Raw genomic sequence first — 21,084 nt, forward strand, 5'->3', positions numbered from 1 at the left:
TATTTTCTTTTACTTTTGTGTGTTTTCTCAACAGAATGACTCATATTTAAAACACTGACCCTTAGCTAGTTGAAAATGTGTATGAATTCTTCATTTTTAGCCGTTTTGCAGAGGTAATAAAGAATTATTTTGTATTTTTTCTAACTTTTGTGTGTTTTCGCAAGAGAATGGCTCATATTTAAAACACTTACCCGTAGCTAGTTGAAAATGTGTATGAATTCTTCATTTTTTGCCGTTTTGCAGAGGTAATAAAGCAAAATTTTGTATTTTCTCTAACTTTTGTGTGTTTTCGCAACAGAATGGCTCATATTTAACACACTGACCCTGATCTATATTAAAATGCGAAAGACTTAGTCAATTTTATCCTTTTTGCAGAGGAAATAAAGGAATATTTTGCATTTTTTCTCAAGTTTGTGTGTTTTCGCAACAGAATGGCTCAAATTTAAAACACATACCCTTAGCTAGTTGAAAATGTGTATGAATTCTTCATTTTTATCCGTTTTGCAGAGGTAAATCAGTAATATTGAGCATTTTTTCTAACTTTTGTGTTTTTTCTGATCAGAATTGCTCTTGATTACATCCCTTATCTATTCGAAATTGTGTATGAACTCTTCATTTTCAGCCATATTGTAGAGGTCATAAATGACCAGTTTGTATTTTTTATAACTTTTGTGCGTTTTTACAACATAATGGCTCATATTTAAAAAACTAACCCGTAGCTAGGTGAAAATGTGTATGACTTATTCTTTTTTAGCAGTTTTGCAGAGGTAATAAAGGAATATTTTGTATTTTTTCTAACTTTTGTGTGTTTTCGCAACAGAATGGCTCATATTTAAAACACTTACCCTTAGCTAGTTGAAAATGTGTATGAATTCTTCATTTTTAGCCGTTTTGCAGAGTTAATAAATGAATATTTTGTATTTTTTCTAACTTTTGTGTGTTTGCGCAAAATAATGGCTCATATTTAAATCACTTACCCTTAGCTAGTTGAAAATTTGTATGAATCCTTCATTTTTAGCCATATTGCAGAGGTAATAAAGGAACATTTTGTATTTTCTCTAACTTTTGTGTGTTTTAGCAACAGACTGGCTCAGATTTAAAACATTTACCCTTAGCTATTTGAATATTTGTATGAAGTCTTCATTTTTAGGCGTTTTGCATATTTTTAATAGTAATTTTTGGTATTTTGTCTAAATTTTTTGTGTGTTAGAAATTGTATGGCTCATTTTTAAAACACTTACCCTTAGATAGTTTAAAATGTGTATGAATTCTTCATTTTTACCGGTATTTCAGAGGTAATAATGGATTATTTTGTATTTTTTCAAACTTTTGTGTGTTTTCACAACAGAATGGCTATTATTTAAAACTCATACCCATATCTATTTTAATATTTTTAATTTTTATTATTTTTGTTCCGTTGTTCAGTTTTTATTTTTTTATATTTTGCATTTTTTCTATCTTTTGTGTGTTTTCTCAATAGAATGGCTCATATTTAAAACATTTACCCTTTAGCTAGTTGAAAATGTGTATGAATTCTTCATTTTCAGCCGTATTGCAGAGGTAATAAAGAAACATTTTGCATTTTTTCTAACTTTTGTGTGTTTTCGCAATAGAATGGCTCATATTTAAAACACTAACACTTATCTAGTTGACTAATAGTATGAATTATTCAATATTATCAGAAGTTATGATTTACTATATTACGTTTGTGTAGATTGTATAAGTTTTTTTAGATGTCGCAACAGAATGGTTTATATTTAAAACACTTACCCTTAGCTAGTTGAAAATGTGTATGAATTCTTCATTTTTACCCGTATTAAAGAGGTAATAAAGGAACATTTTGTATTTTTTCTAACTTTTGTGTGTTTTCGCAATAGACTGGCTCATATTTAAAACATTTACCCTTAGCTAGTTGAAAATGTGTATGAATTCTTCATTTTTAGCCGTTTTGCAGAGGTAATAAAGGAACATTTTGCATTTTTTGTAACTGTTGCGTGTTTTGGCAACAGAATGGCTCATATTTAAAACACTGACCCAAAGCTAGTTGAAAATTTTTATGAATTCTTAATTTTTACCCGTTTTGCAGTTGTAATAAATGAACATTTTGTATTTTTTATAACTTTTGTGTGTTTTCTCAATAGATGTGAAGGTGTCAGTTTTTGTGTGTGTGTGGGTGTGTGTGTAAGTTTTTGTGTGTGTGTATTTTTTAGTGTGTGTGTGTAATGGTGTTTGCGAGTGTGTTAGTTTTTGTTTATGTGAGTTTTTTTGTGAATGTGTGTGTGTTTTCGTTATTTTTCTCGTTTTTTTGTAAGTTTTTGTGTTTGTTTTTTAGTTTGTTTTTTTGTATGATTTTTTTTTTGTTTTTTAGTTTTTGTGTGTGTTTGTAAGTTTGTTTTATTGTTTTTTTATGTGTAAGTTTTTGTTTGTGTTTTTGTTTTTTTTTTTGTTTTTTTTCTTGTGTTTTATTGGTTGTTTCTGTTTTTGTGTTTTTTTTATTGATTTTAATAGAGATTTTTTGGTTTTATGTGATTTTTTTTTTTTTTTTTTTTTTGTGTGTGTGTGTTAGTTTTTGTATGTGTGTAAGTTTTGGCGTGTGTGTGTAAGTTTTCGTGTGTGTGTGTAAGTTTTCGTGTGTGTGTGTAAGTTTTTGTGTGTGCGTGTAATTTTCGTGTGTGTGTGTAAGTTTTTGTGTGTGCATGTCAGTTTTTGCGTGTGTTTGTATGTTTTTGTGTGCTTTTATGTTTTTATTTTCATTAACGGGTCAATATGCATGTGTAAGTTTTTGTGTGTGTGTGTGTGTGTGTGTAAGTTTTTGTGAGATTTTAAGTGTTTTAGGGTGTGTTTTTAATTTATCGTTTGTGTGCTTAAGTTTTAGTTTGTGTGTGTGTGTAAGTTTTTGTGTGTGTGTAAGTTTTTGTGCGTGTGTGTAAGTTTTTGTGTGTGCCTATGTTTTCGTGTGTGTGTGTGTGTAAGTTTTTTTGTGTGTGTGTGTATTTTTTTGCTCTTTTGTTGTCGTTTTTGTGTGTGTGTGTGTGTGTGTAATTTTTTTTTTGTGTTAGTTTTTGTGTGTGTGTGTGTATTTTTGTTCTTGTTTGATTTAGTGTGTGTTTTTTTTTTTGTTTCTGCTTTTTTGTGTATTAGATTTTTTGTGTGTGTGATTTTTATTGTGTGTGTCAGTTTTAGTGTGTGTGTGTATAATTTTTTGTGTGAATGTAAGTTTTCGTGTGCATGTGTATGTTTTTGGGGGCAGGTTGGGGGACCGGGGGGGGACCTTGTGGGTCCTGGGACGGTGTTTGGCGATCTGGAGGCCCGTTGAAGGTCTGAGGAGGGACTGGGGGAGGCCAGGGGGGCCGTTGGGTACCGGGGGAGGGCCTGTGGGACCCCGTTGGTCCTTTGGGAGCTCGATGGGCCTTTGGGTGGCCCGGGGATGGCCTTTGGGGGTCTGGGTGGGCCTTTGGGGGCGCTGGTGGCCCTTTGGGAGCTTGGGGGGCCTTTGAGGACCGGGGGAGGGCCTTTGAGGGTCTGAGGGGGGGTTTTGGTGGGCTGGGGCTCTTTGGGTGCTTGGGGGACCTTTGAGTACCGGGGGCTTCCTTCGGGGTTGGGGTGGGGGATCGGAACCCTTTGGGGTTGGGGTAGAGGACCTCACAACACTGTTCAAATGGAACTTGTGTATTATAACGAGCACAGAGTTTCACCCTCAAATTCTCTTCTAAAACTTTTCCTAAAATCTTCTTTCAAAATGTCTCTAACTGTTTCGCCGAAATAGTTCCATAGCCTGTCTAAAATAGTTTCACCCAAATAATCCCTAAACGTAATTTCAGCGTGTTCCTTTTGTTTTTGGTATCTCTGCGCTAATGCATTTCAAATTAATAAGAAACCTGATTTCCCGCGCTAAAATAGTTCATCGCTAAGATGTTTCTTAGAGAAATTTTTCCATGATCTTTGGTTATTAATATCCTTTGGAGTTCGACCAAAAGCGTTGTTTCCGAGGCAACGATATTAATCACCTGGATCTATTCCTGCAGAATTTTTTCTAGGCGAAAATTTTTAAAGTCTGACAGATGATGTCATTGGTTGATTGATCTGTCAAGAAAGGGGAATTAATTTGTTGTTTCTAAGGGGAATTATTGATTCACGATATTGATTCAATTGAGGTCGACAGCACAGGTGTTCCAAGGTCGATGTTGTTGTTGTAAGTGCACGCTCTCAGCGAATGTCAAGGTCGATGTTGTTGTTGTTGTTTTTGGCACGCTCTCAGCGAATGTCAAGGTCGATGTTGTTGTTGTTGTTTTTGGAAATTTAGGTCATTGACCCACTTCGATTATGCAATCATTCTCCCTGGGGAGGCTATGCCCATTTTTGGTGTGCAAAAAAGTTATAGGTGGCAGCAGGGGTGCCCCGTGGGGCTGGTACCCCCCATTCTACTGAAGACCTCAAATGTCTTTGGCCTATTGGAAAAGAAATTGTCCATATAACTGCGGTGAAAGTTTACCTCGCTCTTTACGCTAGAGTTTGACTATTTGTCCCAAATTTTCAAGAATGGCTACGGAAACACACGGGCCGTTGAATTAGAATAGGATGCTTTTTTAAAAGTGCTTTAGCGTGAGCAACAAGGCATTGAGGAGGGGGCATCCCGTCATATACAGAATAATTTCTATTTGTCTTGAGTTTTTATGTTGCTCCTTTCTTTCTGTTAAAAAAAAGGTTTTTTTTATTTAATAATTTTCGAAAAAGATGTTCAAGACCACAGAACAACTTGTCGCTAAAATTGTGAGTTATCAAACAGTTCGTGGTAACGAACTGTAAGTAAGCAGCGACCCGGCTCAATAGTAACTGAAACTTAAAAAAACGGAATTTTGATACCAATAGATACATCAAAAGAATTAGATCTTAATGCTGATTCCAAATATATAAGTTACATCAACTTTAGTCCGACCCATCAAAAGTTACCTGCCTGAGAAAATTTGCCTGAGTTTCGAAAAAAAGGGAGAAACACCCCCGCCATCAGATTCAGCGTATAAGAGAACCCTACAGTAGAGGTTTCAAGCTCCTGTCTGCAAAAATGCGAAATTTTGTATTTTTTGCCAAAAGAAAGATCACGGGTGCGTGTTTATTTGTTTTTTTGTTTGTTTTTTCTTCCCCAGGGGTGATCGTACCGACCCAGTGGTCCTAGAATATCGTAGGAGGGCTCATTCGAACGAAAATTAAAAGTTCTAATGCACTTTTTAAGTGACCAAATAAATAGAACACAACTCGGCCCCCTCCCTCGCTCAGTTTTTTACCAGTCACTAGATCAAAATTTTGAGATAGCCATTTTGTTCAGAATGGTCGAAAATATAATAGCTATGTCTTTTAGGATGACTTAATACCCCAAAGTCCCCGAGGGGAGGGCTGAAAATTAGGATCTTTACCCAATGTTTACATATAGTATTGGTTATTGGGAAGTATACAGACGTTTTCATGGGGATTTTTTTCTGGTAGTGGAGGGGAGTGGGTCGGGGGTTATGTGTGAATATATTTCCATGGGGGAAGGGACATTGCTATGAAGGGGGCGCCGGGTTTCCCAGCATTATTAAAAAAACGATCTGAAACTAAATAAAAAAAGACAAGTTTTTCAACCGAAAGTAAGGAGAAACATCAAAACTTAAAACGAACAGAAATTACTACGTATATGATTGGATTCGCCCCCCTAGTCAATACCTCGCTCTTTAATCCAAAGATTTTTTTAATACTTTCATAAGAGCTATTTATTCTAATTAACAGCCTTTGTGATTAAGGGTCATTTTTAAAGAATTGGAACAAAATTCGAACTTTAACGTAAAGAGCGAGGTATTGACCAGGGGGCAAACCCTTAATATACGTATTAAACATATATGAATATAGAAGTTCATTATGTAAGTTAATTCGTAAGTTACGCATATTTATTACTAATAAAAACGTTAGTAAACCAAAATTAACAGCTTTCGAGAAAGCCATTTAACCAAACAAAAGTAAAATCAATATAAAACTTTTGTTGTAGATACTCTTGTATAGGGAGTCAAAATCAAAACCTTCAATAATTAAAAATCGTTCCAAAATAAAAAAAAACTAGTTTTTTTTTAACTGAAAGTAAGGAGCGAGATTAAAACTTTAAACAAACAGAAACTATTCCGTATATGAAAGGGGCTGTCCCCTCCTCAACGCCTTGCTCTTTACGCTAAAGTTAGACTCTTTCTCACAACTTTATTTTATAGAACAATAAAAAACTGAAGCGTAAAGAGCGAGGCGTTGAGGAGGGGACAGTCCTTTTCAAATACGGGATAATTTCTGTTCGTTTTAAGTTTTAATGTCGTTCCTTACTTTCAGTTAAAAAACTTGTTTTGTTTTATTTAATCATACAAAGGTACTTAATGTCTTTAGATTAACTGCCTTGGAATATTTATCGAAACGTTACCTTTTCAGCATCATAATTATTCTTTCGTGACATAAATGTCAGAATGTAGCACTTTGTGTGGTGCTATATTTTATCGTTTGTTGAAAAATACCACTGGATCTCAAGTTTCTGTTGAGGTAAGGTGTCCACTCCACCTGTTAAAAACAGTGGCTCTGGAAGTTATATGATGATGATGATGATGCTGGTTTTTGTGAGTGTCTAAAGCAAATTAATTTTGTTAGTAGCTTCAAGCTTGATGCAATCCACAGATTTGGAATCTGCATAAAATTATAGTATTTGATTAAATGCATTTCACTGTTTTCTACTGCATTTTACTGTTCGTGAAAATAGATTCTAGTGGATATACCTTAATAAATACTGATTATTTGTTATTTTTTATTATTATGCAGTTATTGTTTCATATTAGAAATTGGGTATTGATAGGGTTATCTCATAATGTTAAAATTCAAACAAGGTAAGCCAGAGGTTTTGTACAAGGGTGTAATTTCGTCAACATCCTGGGGTAGGGCAAAGTTGGAGCTAACTTTCCCAGATCAAGTGAAAACTGAAAAATGAGTCATACAGTACTATAAAGGTAAAGATGTACTAAAGAAAATTGACCTGTTTCTATGGATGCTTGAATTATGCAGGCTTATCTTAGTTTTGACAAGATTTTAGAAGAAACTGAATTTCAGCTGGGGGGGGGGGACTGAGGTTTGTTGGGGAGTCCCCCCGTGTCCCATGGCAAATTACGTCACTGGTTTTGTACAGTGGTTCGATTGTTCTTGTCATTGCGTCATGATTTGATTCAAAGACTCTCCACTCTTTGTTACTTTATGCTTTCGTTTTTGCAACGTCTTTTTGCTACTCAGGTGTAAAAACATGAAAGGCACAAAAAACTTAACAGCTAGTTATATAGTCTTATACATTTTATGTTTGCGCTTTTTTTTATAGACTGAGGAAAGATACATGAAATTTGGAACACAAATGAAGTCAATACATGTTATTTTTGTTTTGTTTTTTATTTTTTTACAGGCTGAGTCCTTATGAATGGTACAATCCTTACCCTTGCATCGAGGATCCTGACGTTCTCGAAAATCAGTTTAACCTACTGAATAGCATGTGGTTTACTCTTGGATCTCTTATGCAGCAAGGTTCAGACATAGCACCTAAGTAAGTCAGTCAATGTCTGTATAATGAACAAGTATTTCCCATTGTTCGGCTGTCTATGACGGAGTAGTCCGAAGGAGGGTTTGGACACTGTCTCTATAATGTGAAAAATAAAATAAAAATATGCACTCCAATATGACCTAAGTTTCTTTTGTAAACAACCCCCCCCTCCCCCTGAAAAATGAGTTGGACACTTCAATAAATTACTTCCTGGATACGATACTGACTGTCAATCTTAATAGTAAATGTCGCGTTGACGTCACTTTCTACATTTGCATTGAAGTGCTGTGTTATTTTTGTTTGTAGTGCGAATACCCTAAAGCGAGGATTTATTTCGTAGGGGAACCAACATTTTTAAGGATGGGGTATATACAAAAAACAGCAAACGAATTATAGAAAATATCACGGAAATAGCATGAGGAATGTAGTATTGATATTTCGGGTAAAGGGGAAAGGGGTCACAAATCCCAACCCCCTAAAATACGTGCCTTGTAGTATCACTTTAACAGTGCTAAAAATGTTTTTCTAAGAACAGCTTTGAACATTTTGAACAGAAAACTAACTAAAGAACGTGTACTTACAAACTAGTTGATGTGCGAGAGGGAAAAAATGTATACTTATAGAGCAATTGCTGTAGCAAAAATTACTCCCAAATTTTGAACTAATGCCATTATCAGTATGTTAATTACCGACATTTTCAATTACTTACCGACATTTTCAAATACCCAAGGATCCTTCTTGAAGTGATTTTAAAGTTTTAGGGTGACAAGGTAATTTTAGTTTTTTGGCACATTTGGAGTCCCATATCAAGAAACCCCACAACCTAAAAATTTGTCTCTACTCTTTGATTTCCTTTGCCCACGAACTTGAGAATATGATTTTCAAGCCGTTTCAAAAAAAAAGTATCTTTGCCGATCAGAAAAAAAAACATTTTCTATTGTGATGTTAAGATTACAAATAGTCGTTGCCGGCAGGGTTACCAACTGACCATATTTTATGTCCAAAGGACATATTCCTATGTGCCGGAATATAGTGACATAATAGGGCAAAAAAGGGAAGTATTTTAGAAATTTAGGACATTAAGTGGACACATTTTCCAAATTTATGACATAAAACAAAATGCTTTCGTAAAAAAAATGTTAGCCATCATCAAATGAGTGCCAAGACTTAAACCTACTTATTTTTTATGTTCTGTACTGTATTTTTGGGGTTGCTTGCTCTTATCCGAAGCAAACTTTCTGAAAATGCCTTCAAAATTCTTTCATCTATAAATGGTTTTATCAACCCTGATTTTACTCATCTCAGTCAAGATAAGAGACAAGCTGTCGCTTTTTTTGTATTCACTACCGGCTTCCGAAGGTGAGATAAAAACCTCGATTTACATGTATCAAGTATAGTCACTTATCAGCTAAAAACGAGACTTAAACACAATGAAAACTTTGGATTCCTGGTGGTCTGGAATCAAAACACAAGTCAAGTTGTCAAGCACTCAGGGTAAATATATATATATATATATATATATATATATATATATATATATATATATATATATATATATATATATATATATATATATATATATAAACAGTTCATGGTAACGAACTGTAAGTAAGGAATGACCCAGCTCAATAGTAGTTGAAACTAGAAAACGGAATTTTGATATCAATAGATATATCAAAAGAATTGACGTATTATGCTGATTCCAAATGTATATTCTTCATTAAGTTTATTCTTACTCATCTAAGGCTACGAGCTTAAGAAGATTTGCCTGATCTTCAAAAAAGGGGGGAGAGCACCCCCTAAAAGTCATAAAATCTTAATCAATATTGCACCGTCAGATTCAGCTTATCAAAGAACTATAAAGATTTCAAGCTCCTATCTGAAAAAATGTGGAAGTTTGTATTTTCTGCCACAAGAAAGATCCCGGATGCGTGTTTATCTGGGTTTTTTCCCCAGAGATGATCTTATCGACCTAGTGGTCCTAGAATATCAGGAACGGGCTCATTCAAGCGAAAATTAAAAGTTCTAATGTCGTTTTTAAGTGACCAAAAAGATTGGAGGGCAACTAGGACCCCTGCCACGCCCTTTTTTTTCTCGAAATCGCCCATTCAAAATTTTGAGATAGCCATTCTGTTCAGCTTACTTGAAAGGCCGAATAACTATGCCATTTTTATATAACACGAACCCCCAAGGCCCCCGGGAAAAGGTTTTTAAATTAAAAAAAATGTGCCCTTTGTTTACGTATAGTATTTGTTATTGGGAATTATGCCTACATTTTTCGGGCGGTGGGGGGAGGGGAGGATTTTTTGTTGGATGGATTTTCAATGGAGAGAATTTTCCATGGAGAGGGAAATTTCCAGGGAGTAAATCTATCAGAAGAAATTTTACATTGGAGGAATGTGCCAGAATTCCTGTACGAAATTATTTAAATGTCTGGCTTTTTCTTTGCCGACTCAGTTTTACGCGTAGAGAAGTTAAGGGTAATTCTCCGTTGTAAATTTTCACCAGGATTGAATGATCTAGGGAATATACTCGTGGGGATGAGGGATTTTTCCGTGGAGATGGAGCCAGATTCCCTGGCATTACATAAAAAACGATCAGAAATTAAACAAAAAAAGAAGTTTTCTTTTTAAACTGAAAGTAAGCAGCAACGGTAAAACTTAAAACCAAAAGAAATTATTTCATATATTAGGGGGGTTTCCCCCTTCTAAACACCTTGCTCTTTATGCTAAGGTTTGAATTTTTCCCAATTCTTTAAGAATGACTGCTGAAACACAAAATTCGCTTAATTAGAACAATAAGAAGCTTTTTAGAAGTGCTAAAAAACATTAGCGTAAAGAGCAAGGTCTGTTCGTTTGAAGTTTATATATACATAAATATATATATATATATATATATATATATATATATATATATATATATATATATATATATATATATATATATATATATATATATATATATATATATATATATATATATATATATATATATATATATATATATATATATATATATATATATATATATATATAAGATATATATATATATATATATATATATATATATATATATATATATATATATATATATATAGATAGTAGTAGTATATATATATATATATATATATATATATATATATATATATATATATATATATATATATATATATATATATATATATATATATATATATATATATATATATATATATATATATATATATATATATATATATATATATATATATATATATATATATATATATATATATATATATATATATATATATATATATATATATATATATATATATATATATATATATATATATATATAATTTCTTAGACCACACTGCTTTTCCATTAAAAACAAAAAAAATTTTTTAACACGAAAAACGGGTTTTAATTTTCTAACAAGCAGTGAAATACAAAACAATTAATTATGCACAAAAGCTCCGAATATTTTGGCCCGACATCCGGGAGCCTTTCTCAACGGAAAAAAAATAAATAAATAAAGCAAAAAACAAAAAAACTTAAATTACATTACAATAAAACATACTAAACACATAAAGAGAACAACAAGCACAACCGACAGAAAAATATAAATAAATAAGAACAACACTCACATCTTAATTAAACACTTCCATGCACTGAATGTCTTTCAACTGGACTCATATCAATATATAATTTGAAATATATTAAATAAACACTTCAATGTACTGAATGTCTATATTGATTCTACTCGCCTCCTCCCAGTATATAAATTGAAATCTATCAAAAATGAAGAATATATTTATACTTAGACCAAAACAATAAAAGGTCAACTAACCCCCGGTCCATAACCCTTAATTAAATTTCACAAGTTCATCAACCATTTTATGAATTATAAATTGAATGGATTCGTTTTGTTGCAAGCTTAGCTGCAGTTCGTTTACTTTTCTCATCATTTAACCCATTCTGACCTTTGTTCGCAAGGTCATCTTTCGTTTCAGAAATATTATAAAAATCAGTATTGGTTGAATATCTTGCCTGCATTTTAATTAAACTATTATAAATTGAATTGATCCCGGATTCCCCTTCATCTCTATTGATGCTAGTACCCCCAGATATTATCTTTTTTATTTCTATAATTTCCCTGAAGCTTTGTAAAAGTCCTACAGACGTATCTACTATTTTTGTTTGATCAAATAAAATACTGTGATGAGGAAAATTATAAAGATGTTCTGCAACCGCTGACTCAAACGTTTCTGGTGTTTTGTTTTGTTTTAGAGTGTAATCTATTGCATTCTTGTGTTGTTCTAGCCTATTTTCTAAAGTTTGTTGCGTTCTACCCACATAAAATTTTCCACAAGAACATGGAATTTTGTATACTCCCTTTTGCAAATTTCTCGGTCTCTTGTCTTTCACTTTATTTAACAACGAGCTTATATTATGTCCTGATTTAAATGCTGTATTTATATTATGTTTTTTTAATTCTCTTCTTAATTTTTGTGATAAAATTGGTACAAAAGTCAAAGTTATGTAATTTGTTTCTTGATTTGACCCATCTTCTTCTAATATTTTTGGCTCCGTCAACTTTTTTTCCTCTTTTCAATTATTTGAGAAATCATTTTTTCCGGAGAGCCATTACCTATTAGAATATCCTTAATAAAAATTAGTTCATTTCTTATGTATCCTGGTGATGCTAATTTTAATACCCTATCCACTTAAAAAATAACCACACCCTTTTTTACTTGGATCGGGTGATTTGATGTGAAAGACAAATAACGGTTGTTACTAGTGGGTTTACGGTAAATTGAAAATTCTTGTTCATTACTATTTCTATGGATCAAAATATCTAGAAACGTTAACTTATGCTCTGTTTCCTTTTCAATTGTAAAATTTAACTCTCCTCACAAAATATTTAAATTTTAAAAGAAACCTACAATTTCTGATTACCCGTAATTCCAAATAACTAAAATATCATCCATGTTTCAGCCCCAAAATTTAGGTTTTAAAAAATATGTTTCTATAGCTAAATTTTCAACATACTCTACATAAATATTTGCTAACAACGGCCTTAAAGGCCCTCCCATTGCTAAACCCCTAATTTGATGGTAAAAATTAACTCTACACTTGAAATAGTTAGTATACCTGCTAGTTATTTTGACTAAATTTATTATAGTTTCCAGTTCAATTCCCGATGGTAATTCTTCTCTATCATTTTTTCGTTACTCAAGGTTTTTTTGATAAAATACTAAACGATTTATCATAAGTAATATACGTATACATGGATTTTATATCGAAACTGAACAATCTAGATTCTTCTGATATTTCTAAATTTATAAGTTTGTCTTTTAAAAATTTCGAGTTTTTTATATATGAATTTTGGAGATATAATAATGGTTTAAGTGTCATTGCTGCCCATTTCTCGATTTTTACCGGTGGTGAACTTGTTTTTGAAACAATAGGTCTTAAGGGGATGCCTGTTTTATGTATTTTTTGCAAACGATATATTCTAGGGCTAACTGATCCCCTTGGAAAGAACTTGTGATACATCTGGGGTGTGATACTTCCATTTGTTTTAAGGTCTTCTAAATCTTTTCTTAATCTTTTAACATACAAATTAGTTGGGTCCGAGTTAAGTTTTTTATATGTTTAATTATCACTTAGAATTGTTTCTATTTTTCTGTCATAATCATCTTTTTCTAGTATTACAACTGTATTTCTATTATCCTCTTTCTTTATTATTATAGAATCATCTTTTTTTAAATCTTTAAAAATTTTACTATCTTTGTTATTAACTTTTTATTGATAACTACAAAAATCTGTTAAAATATTTACGACCCTTAGTCTTAATTCATCTACATTATTTATATATTTTTTAAACTTATGGATCCCTGTTTCAATCTTTGAAATAATTTCCTCTATAGGTACATTTTTACGATTTAGTACAAATTTTATACCTCTTTCAAGGATTTCATTTTGTTATTTGGTTAACTACTTTTTGCTTAAATTAATCACCCCATGACCTGTGAAATAATTAGGCTTATACATTGATAGTTTTTGTTTTTCCTTTTACAATTTTAACTGCAAAAATTTTTGGTTTAGTCTTTCCTTAGATAATCTTAGAATATGTTGAAAAGAATTTTTAAATATTGATATAATTTGTTGGAAATCATTTGTATTAAGGAAATTACCAATGCTATATTTTAAAAAATCTATTTCTTTTACAACTTGTGATCTCTGGAAAAGTTTATTTTTAAGCACATGGTTTAATTTTAGTAAATTTACCTTTCTCGTGTGCTTTTCTTCATTATATGTATTTAAATTATAATTAAAAAAAAACGATTTTTTAATTATTTTATTAAGTTTGCATTTTTCTAAAAACTTTTGTTTTGTAATTATATTGGCATGTTTTTTGATAAATTCAAAAATAATAAAATGGAATTGGTACTTTTCCACCCGTAAGATATACGTAAATAATTTCTTAGACCACACTGCTTTTTCATTAAAAACAAAAAAATATTTTTAAACACGAAAAACGGGTTTTAATTTTCTAAAAAGCAGTGAACTACAAAACAATTAATTATGCACAAAAGCTCCGAATATTTCGGCCCCACATCCGGGAGCCTTTCTCAACGGAAAAAAAATAAATAAATAAAGCAAAAAAAAAAAAAACTTAAATTACATTACAATAAAACATACTAAACACATAAAGAGAACAAAAAGCAAAACCGAAACAAAAATATAAATAAATAAGAACAAAACTCACATATTAATTAAACACTTCCATGCACTGAATGTCTTTCAACTGGCCTCCTCTCAGTATATAAATGGAAATATATTAAATAAACACTTCCATGTACTGAATGTATATATTGATTATACTCGCCTCCTCCCAGTATATAAATTGAAATCTATCAAAAATGAAGAATATATTTATACTTAGACCAAAACAATAAAAGGTCAACGAACCCCCCGGTCCATAACCCTTAATTAAATTTCACAAGTTAATCAACCATTTTATGAATTATAAATTGAATGGATTCGTTTTGTTGCAAGCTTAGCTGCATTTCGTTTACTTTTCTCATCATTTAACCCATTCTGACCTTTGTTCGCAAGGTCATCTTTCGTTTCAGAAATATTATTAAAATCAGTATTGGTTGAATATCTTGCCTGCATTTTAATTAAACTATTATAAATTGAATTGATCCCAAATTCCCCTTCATCTCTATTGATGCAAGTACCCCCATATATTATCTTTTTTATTTCTATAATTTCCCTGAAGCTTTGTAAAAGTCCTACAGACGTATCTACTATTTTTTTTTGATAAAATAAAATACTGTGATGAGGAAAATTATAAAGATGTTCTGCAACCGCTGACTCAAACGTTTCTGGTGTTTTGTTTTGTTTTAGAGCGTAATCTATTGTAGAAAAAGATGATTATGACAGTAAAATAGAAACAATTCTAAGTGATACTTCAACATATAAAAAACTTAACTCGGACCCTACTGATTTGTATGCTAAAAGATTAAGAAAAGATTTAGAAGACCTTAAAACAAATGTAAGTATCACACCCCAGATGTATCACAAGTTCTTTCCAAGGGGATCAGTTAGCCCTAGAATATATGGTTTGCCAAAAATACATAAAACAGGCATCCCCTTAAGACCTATTGTTTCAACAACCAGTTCACCAACGGTAAAAATTGAGAAATTGGCAGCAATGACACTTAAACCATTATTATATCTCCAAAATACGTATATAAGAAACTCAAAATTTTTAAAAGACAAACTGATAAGTGTAGAAATATCAGAAGAATCTAGATTGTTCAGTTTTCGATATAAAATCCATGTATACGTATATTCCTTTTGATAAATCGTTTAGTATTTTATCCAAAAAACTTGAGGAACGAAAAAATGAGATAGAAGAATTACCTTCGGGAATTGAACTGGAAACTATATTAAATTTAGTCAAAATAACTAGACAGATATACTAACTATTTCAAGTTTAGAGATAATTTTTACCATCAAATTAGGGGTTTAGCAATGGGAGGGCCTTTAAGTTCTGTTGTTAGCAAATATTTATGTAGAGTATGTTGAAAATTTAGCTATAAGTAGAGTAGTAGGTTCCATTTCTAGACCTTTATGTTCCTTCCCGTGTATTTCTGGACTTTGTATACGCCGTTTCAAAGAGATTCCTTTCTGTGCTATTCTGGACCTTGTATACACCTTTTCAAAGAGAGTGAGTAGCCCCTCGCATCTAGGTAATACTTCTATAGAAGCTCTACACCTTTTCAAAGAGTGTGAGTAGCCCCTCGCATCTAGGTAATACTTCTATAGAAGCTCTACACCTTTTCAAAGAGATTCAGAGTTCATTGTTATGCAATTATTTTTGTAATGAAAAGGGTAATTACTTCTTTAGTTTACGAGATTTGCGAATTTTTTGCGAAAAGATATTTGCGTAGACGCTTACAAGGGACATTGCTAGAAAGTATTCAATAGCTTAATTGAAAAGTAAAGATAGAATGACATTGTGACTTGACCTAGCTTTACCTCGCCGATGTGTTCTTTATAATACTTAAGTAACGTTTTAAAAATATTTTAAATTTAAAAAGAATGGGCTGAAACGTGTGCGGAGGGGGGTGGCGTGCAGAGAGGAGTGAGGTGCACGAGAGTTCAGTTAAAGAGGATACAGTTGCACGGAGGGTTTCGGTTATACACGGGTTCAGTTACAAGGAGGGTTCAGTTGCACGGGGGTATCCCTTTTTTTTTTCATAAATCGCGCTCCCTGTTTTCAAAACCCCTTTTTCTTCTGAGGCTTGGAGCATTTGGTGACTAGATATACGGGGTTTCAGTTATACAGGGGTTTGGTTACATGGGATTGGTGGTTGTTATAATACACAAGTTCTATTTGAACAGTGTTTTCGAGATCCCCTACCACACCCCCAAAGGACTCCGATCCCCCATCCAGTGTATTAGCGAAGTTACTCTGTGGTCGTTATAATACACAAGCTTTAGTTTACGAGATTTGGGGACTTGAGTTGCACGAGAGTTCAGTTACATACGGATTCACTTACACGGGGGTTTAGTTAAATCTTCGTCTGAAAAATAGGAGTTCACACTTAAAAAGTTCTATTAAGAGCTATTTTTATGGAAGTGGTTCATTTTTGAACCAAAACTATGCTTTTCTGACTGAAGATACACATTTGAATCAGAAAAGGTGAAAATGTACACATCTAAAACATAAAAGTGTGTTTTGACTATATTTTATATAATTTAGTCTGAAAAATAGGAGTTCACACTTAAAAAGTTATATTATGAGCTATTTTATGGAAATGGTTCATTTTTGAACCGAAACTATGCTTTTGTGACTGAAGATATAAATTATAATCAGAGAAATTGTTCAAAAATATGATAAAAGATGATTCCAGTTAAGCTTTTTTATTTTTATATAAAAAATAAATGATTTTAAAAATCAAAGAAAAATGGCCCCCATCTTTATAAAATATAGCCTTAGCTAGTTAAAATTGCGCAGAAAGTCTTTATTTTCAATCTAACTTAACTTGTGGGAATAGGACTTAATTAAAATAAGTAAATCGGTTTTATTTAAAATATATTAATTGCACAAAAAAGACTATTATTTTTCATTGTTTTTCCTTCCAGGTGCTAAGGTCATCATCTCGCTTTCAGTTAGTTTTTTTCTAAGTATACGATATTAACTATTATGCCATCTCCATACTTCATAGTAGCCATCATGAGTTATATAATAATCATCGTCCAATTTATGCTCCCGATCTAAAAAAAAAACAAAAAAAATTCAAAATAGAACTAGATCTTAACTAACAATTGTTAGTTGTAGTGTTACAATTGTTACCATGTAGAACTACAGAATGATTTAAAACTGTATTAAAAGTTCAGAAACACATCTATACTATTTGATAACAAACAGGGGTTCAGTTACATGGGGTTGATGGTCGTTATAAAACAAAAGTTATATTTTAATAGTTTTGTGAGATCCCCTACCACACCCCCAAAGGACTCCGACTTTTTTTTTTCCGCTTTTATTTCAGCAAATTGTTTTTAACAAAAAAAAAATAATTTAATTATTTTCTTATCGTCATGTTTTGTTATTTTAAAATTTCAGCTTTTTTTTCAGCCAATTGTTTATCTCCCCCAAAAAAATACTTTTCTTACAATCAAGGTAATACGAACCAGAATTTTTTTTTTTAAATTTCTTTTAACATTTCTTTATTAATTTTTTACCATATACTTTATCAATAACTTGTTTCATATTCATTAAGAAAATTCAGAATCGAAGTCGAACTTTTCTTCTTAAGTGACATTAGTGTGAACATAAATTTAAATTTTTTAATCTCTTTTATAAAAATATTACGTGAAGTGAATGTTCTATTAAGAGCTTTTTTTTCCGCTTTTATTTCAGTCCTGTGTGTTTTTGATATTATTTTGGGAAAATAGAATTGATCAATAACTTATTTCATTTTCATTAAGAAAATTCAGAATCAAAGTTGAACTTTTCTTCTTCCAGGAAAATATTTGGAACAGAACTTTAAATTTTTTCACCTCTTTGAGAAAAATCTGTACTAATGAGCCGGGTCGATCCTTACTGACAGTTAGGGACCACGAAAACAATAAATTGTTTCAGCCAATATTGTATCTCCCCCCGAAAAAATACTTTTCATACACTACACGTAATAATAACTTTTTTTTTTTGAAGGGGGAGGGAGTGATTTTTCCGTTGAGATGGAGTCCAGATTTACTGGCATTATTTAGAAAAAGATAATACAATAAATTAAAAAAAGTTTTTTTCAACTGAAAGTACGGAGCAAAATTAAAACTTATAACGAAGAGAATTATTACGTATACGCAGGGGATCCCCCCCCATTTTTGCAGATAGGAGCTTGAAACTTACGAAGTAGGGTTATTAGTTTTTAGAGTTTCGGTAACTATTGAGTTGTGTCACTCCTTACTTACACTTCGATAGCACAAACACAAAAAATTTTATCACTCATAAAATTTAAAACTTGAAAAATCCAAAAAACATGTGCATAAAACCTATAATTGTCAACTTATTTCTAACTTCAGCACCACGCACTTCAATAAATAAATTCCATAATTTTGCAGATAGGAGCATGAAACTACCAAATTAGAGGTCTTGGTGTGTAGAGTTTTTTCGGGACCTATTGAGAAATGTCAATAATTAATAACAGTTCGATACCATGAACAAAATAAATTGTTTAAGCCAATCATGTATCCCCCCCTAAAAAATACTTTTCAGACAATCAACTACAGACTAACTTTTTTTTTTTGTAGGGGGAGGGAGGGATTTTTCCGTGGAGATGGAGGCCAGATTTACTGGCATTATTTAGAAAACGATAATACAATAAATTAAAAAAAGTTTTTTATCTGAACTATTGAGCCGTGTCGATCCTTACTTACAGCTCGTTACCACGAACACAATAAATTGTTTCAGCCAATCGTGTATCTCCCCGAAAAGTGTGCAGTGTCAATCAGGACTGCAAGGTCGTTACAACTTACACACTAAAGTATTTCAGACAATAATGTATCTCCCCCGAAAAAAAACTTTTCAAACAATCAACTACAGAATAATCAGAATTTTTTTTTAAATGACGTTGAAAATGTTTAATTTATTTTTGGAAAATTGACTTTATAAATAAATTAGTTCATTTTCATTAAGAAAATTCAGAATCGAAGTTGAACTTTTTCTTCTTCAGGGAAAATATTTGGAACAGAACTTTAAATTTTTTCATCCCTTTTATAACAATTTTATTTTAATCTATTTTAGTTTATATAAATTTAAATTAAAAAAGCTGCTCACCAAGTTTAGCGAAATAAAAACGTCTATTTGCAGCATTTCCCTTCATCTTCCAAATTGTAAGAAGGAACTGAATGTATATCATCCCATTCTTAAAGTATTTTATACCTTATATCTTGGAAATTAAGTCTCTCTTATCAGATTCAAACACTTAATACCCACAAGCATATGCAGGTCAAATTTCAGCTTAAAGTGCCAACGTATCTGATAGAATAATTTAAGTCTTATGATCAATTTCATAAAACCTATAATTTTCACCTTTTTCTCCATTAAGCATCAATTACTTCAAGAAATTAATTCCACATTTTTGCAGATAGGAGCTTGAAACTTCCGAAGTAGGGTTATTGGTTTTTTAGAGTTTTTCGGTTACTATTGAGCCGTGTCAATCCTTACTTACACTTCGTTACCACGAACACAATAAATTGTTTCAGCCAATCGTGTATCCCCCCCGAAAAAATACTTTTCAGACAATCAACTTCAGACTAACTTTTTTTTTTTTTGATGGGGGCGGGTGGGATTTTTAAGTGGCGATGGTGGCCCGATTAAATGGCTTTATTTATAAAACGATAATACAATAAATTAAAAAAAGTTTTTTCAACTGAAAGTAAGGAGCAAAATTAAAACTTAGAACGAAGAGAATTATTACGTATACGACGGGGATCCCCCCCCCCTCCAGGGACCACAGGGACCGTTTCTATAATTTAGTCTGAAAAATAGGACTTCACACTTAAAAAGTTCTATTAAGAGCTTTTTTTACGCTTTTATTTCAGTCAATTGTGTTTTTGATATTATTTTGGGAAAATAGAATTGATCAATAGATTATTTCATTTTCATTAAGAAAATTCAGAATCAAAGTTGAACTTTTCTTCTTCCAGGAAAATATTTGGAACAGAACTTTAAATTGTTTCATCTCTTTGAGAAAAATCTGAACTATTGAGCCGTGTCGATCCTTACTTACAGTTCGTTACCACGAACACAATAAATTGTTTCAGCCAATCGTGTATCTCCCCCGAAAAAATACTTTTCAGACAATCAACTTCAGACTAACTTTTTTTTTGAAGGGGGAGGGAGGGATTTTTTTCCGTGGAGATGGAGGCCAGATTTACTGGCATTATTTCATCTTAAAGTGCCAACGTATCTGATAGAATAATTTAAGTCTTATGATCAATTTCATAAAACCTATAATTTTCACCTTTTTCTCCATTAAGCATCAATTACTTCAAGAAATTAATTCCACATTTTTGCAGATAGGAGCTTGAAACTTCCGAAGTAGGGTTATTGGTTTTTAGAGTTTCGGTAACTATTGAGTCGTGTCACTCCTTACTTAAAGTTCGTTAGCACACACACAAAAAATTTTATCACTCTTAACATTTAAATATTTAAAAATCCAAAACAACTTTGCATAAAACCTATAATTTTAAACATTTTTATCCATTAAGCACCAATTACTTCAAGTAATTAATTCCATATTTTTGCAGATAGGAGCTTGAAACTTCCGAAGTAGTGTTATTGGTTTTTAGAGTTTTTTCGGTAACTTTTGAGCCGTGTCGATCCTTACTTACAGTTCGTTACCACGAACACAATAAATTGTTTCAACCAATCGTGTATCTCCCCCGAAAAAATACTTTTCAGACAATCAACTTCAGACTAACTTTTTTTTTTGG

Source organism: Artemia sp. Qi Xiang Cuo, chromosome 9, assembly GCF_049724085.1.
Source record: "Artemia sp. Qi Xiang Cuo chromosome 9, ASM4972408v1, whole genome shotgun sequence".
Taxonomy (NCBI): domain Eukaryota; kingdom Metazoa; phylum Arthropoda; class Branchiopoda; order Anostraca; family Artemiidae; genus Artemia; species Artemia sp. Qi Xiang Cuo.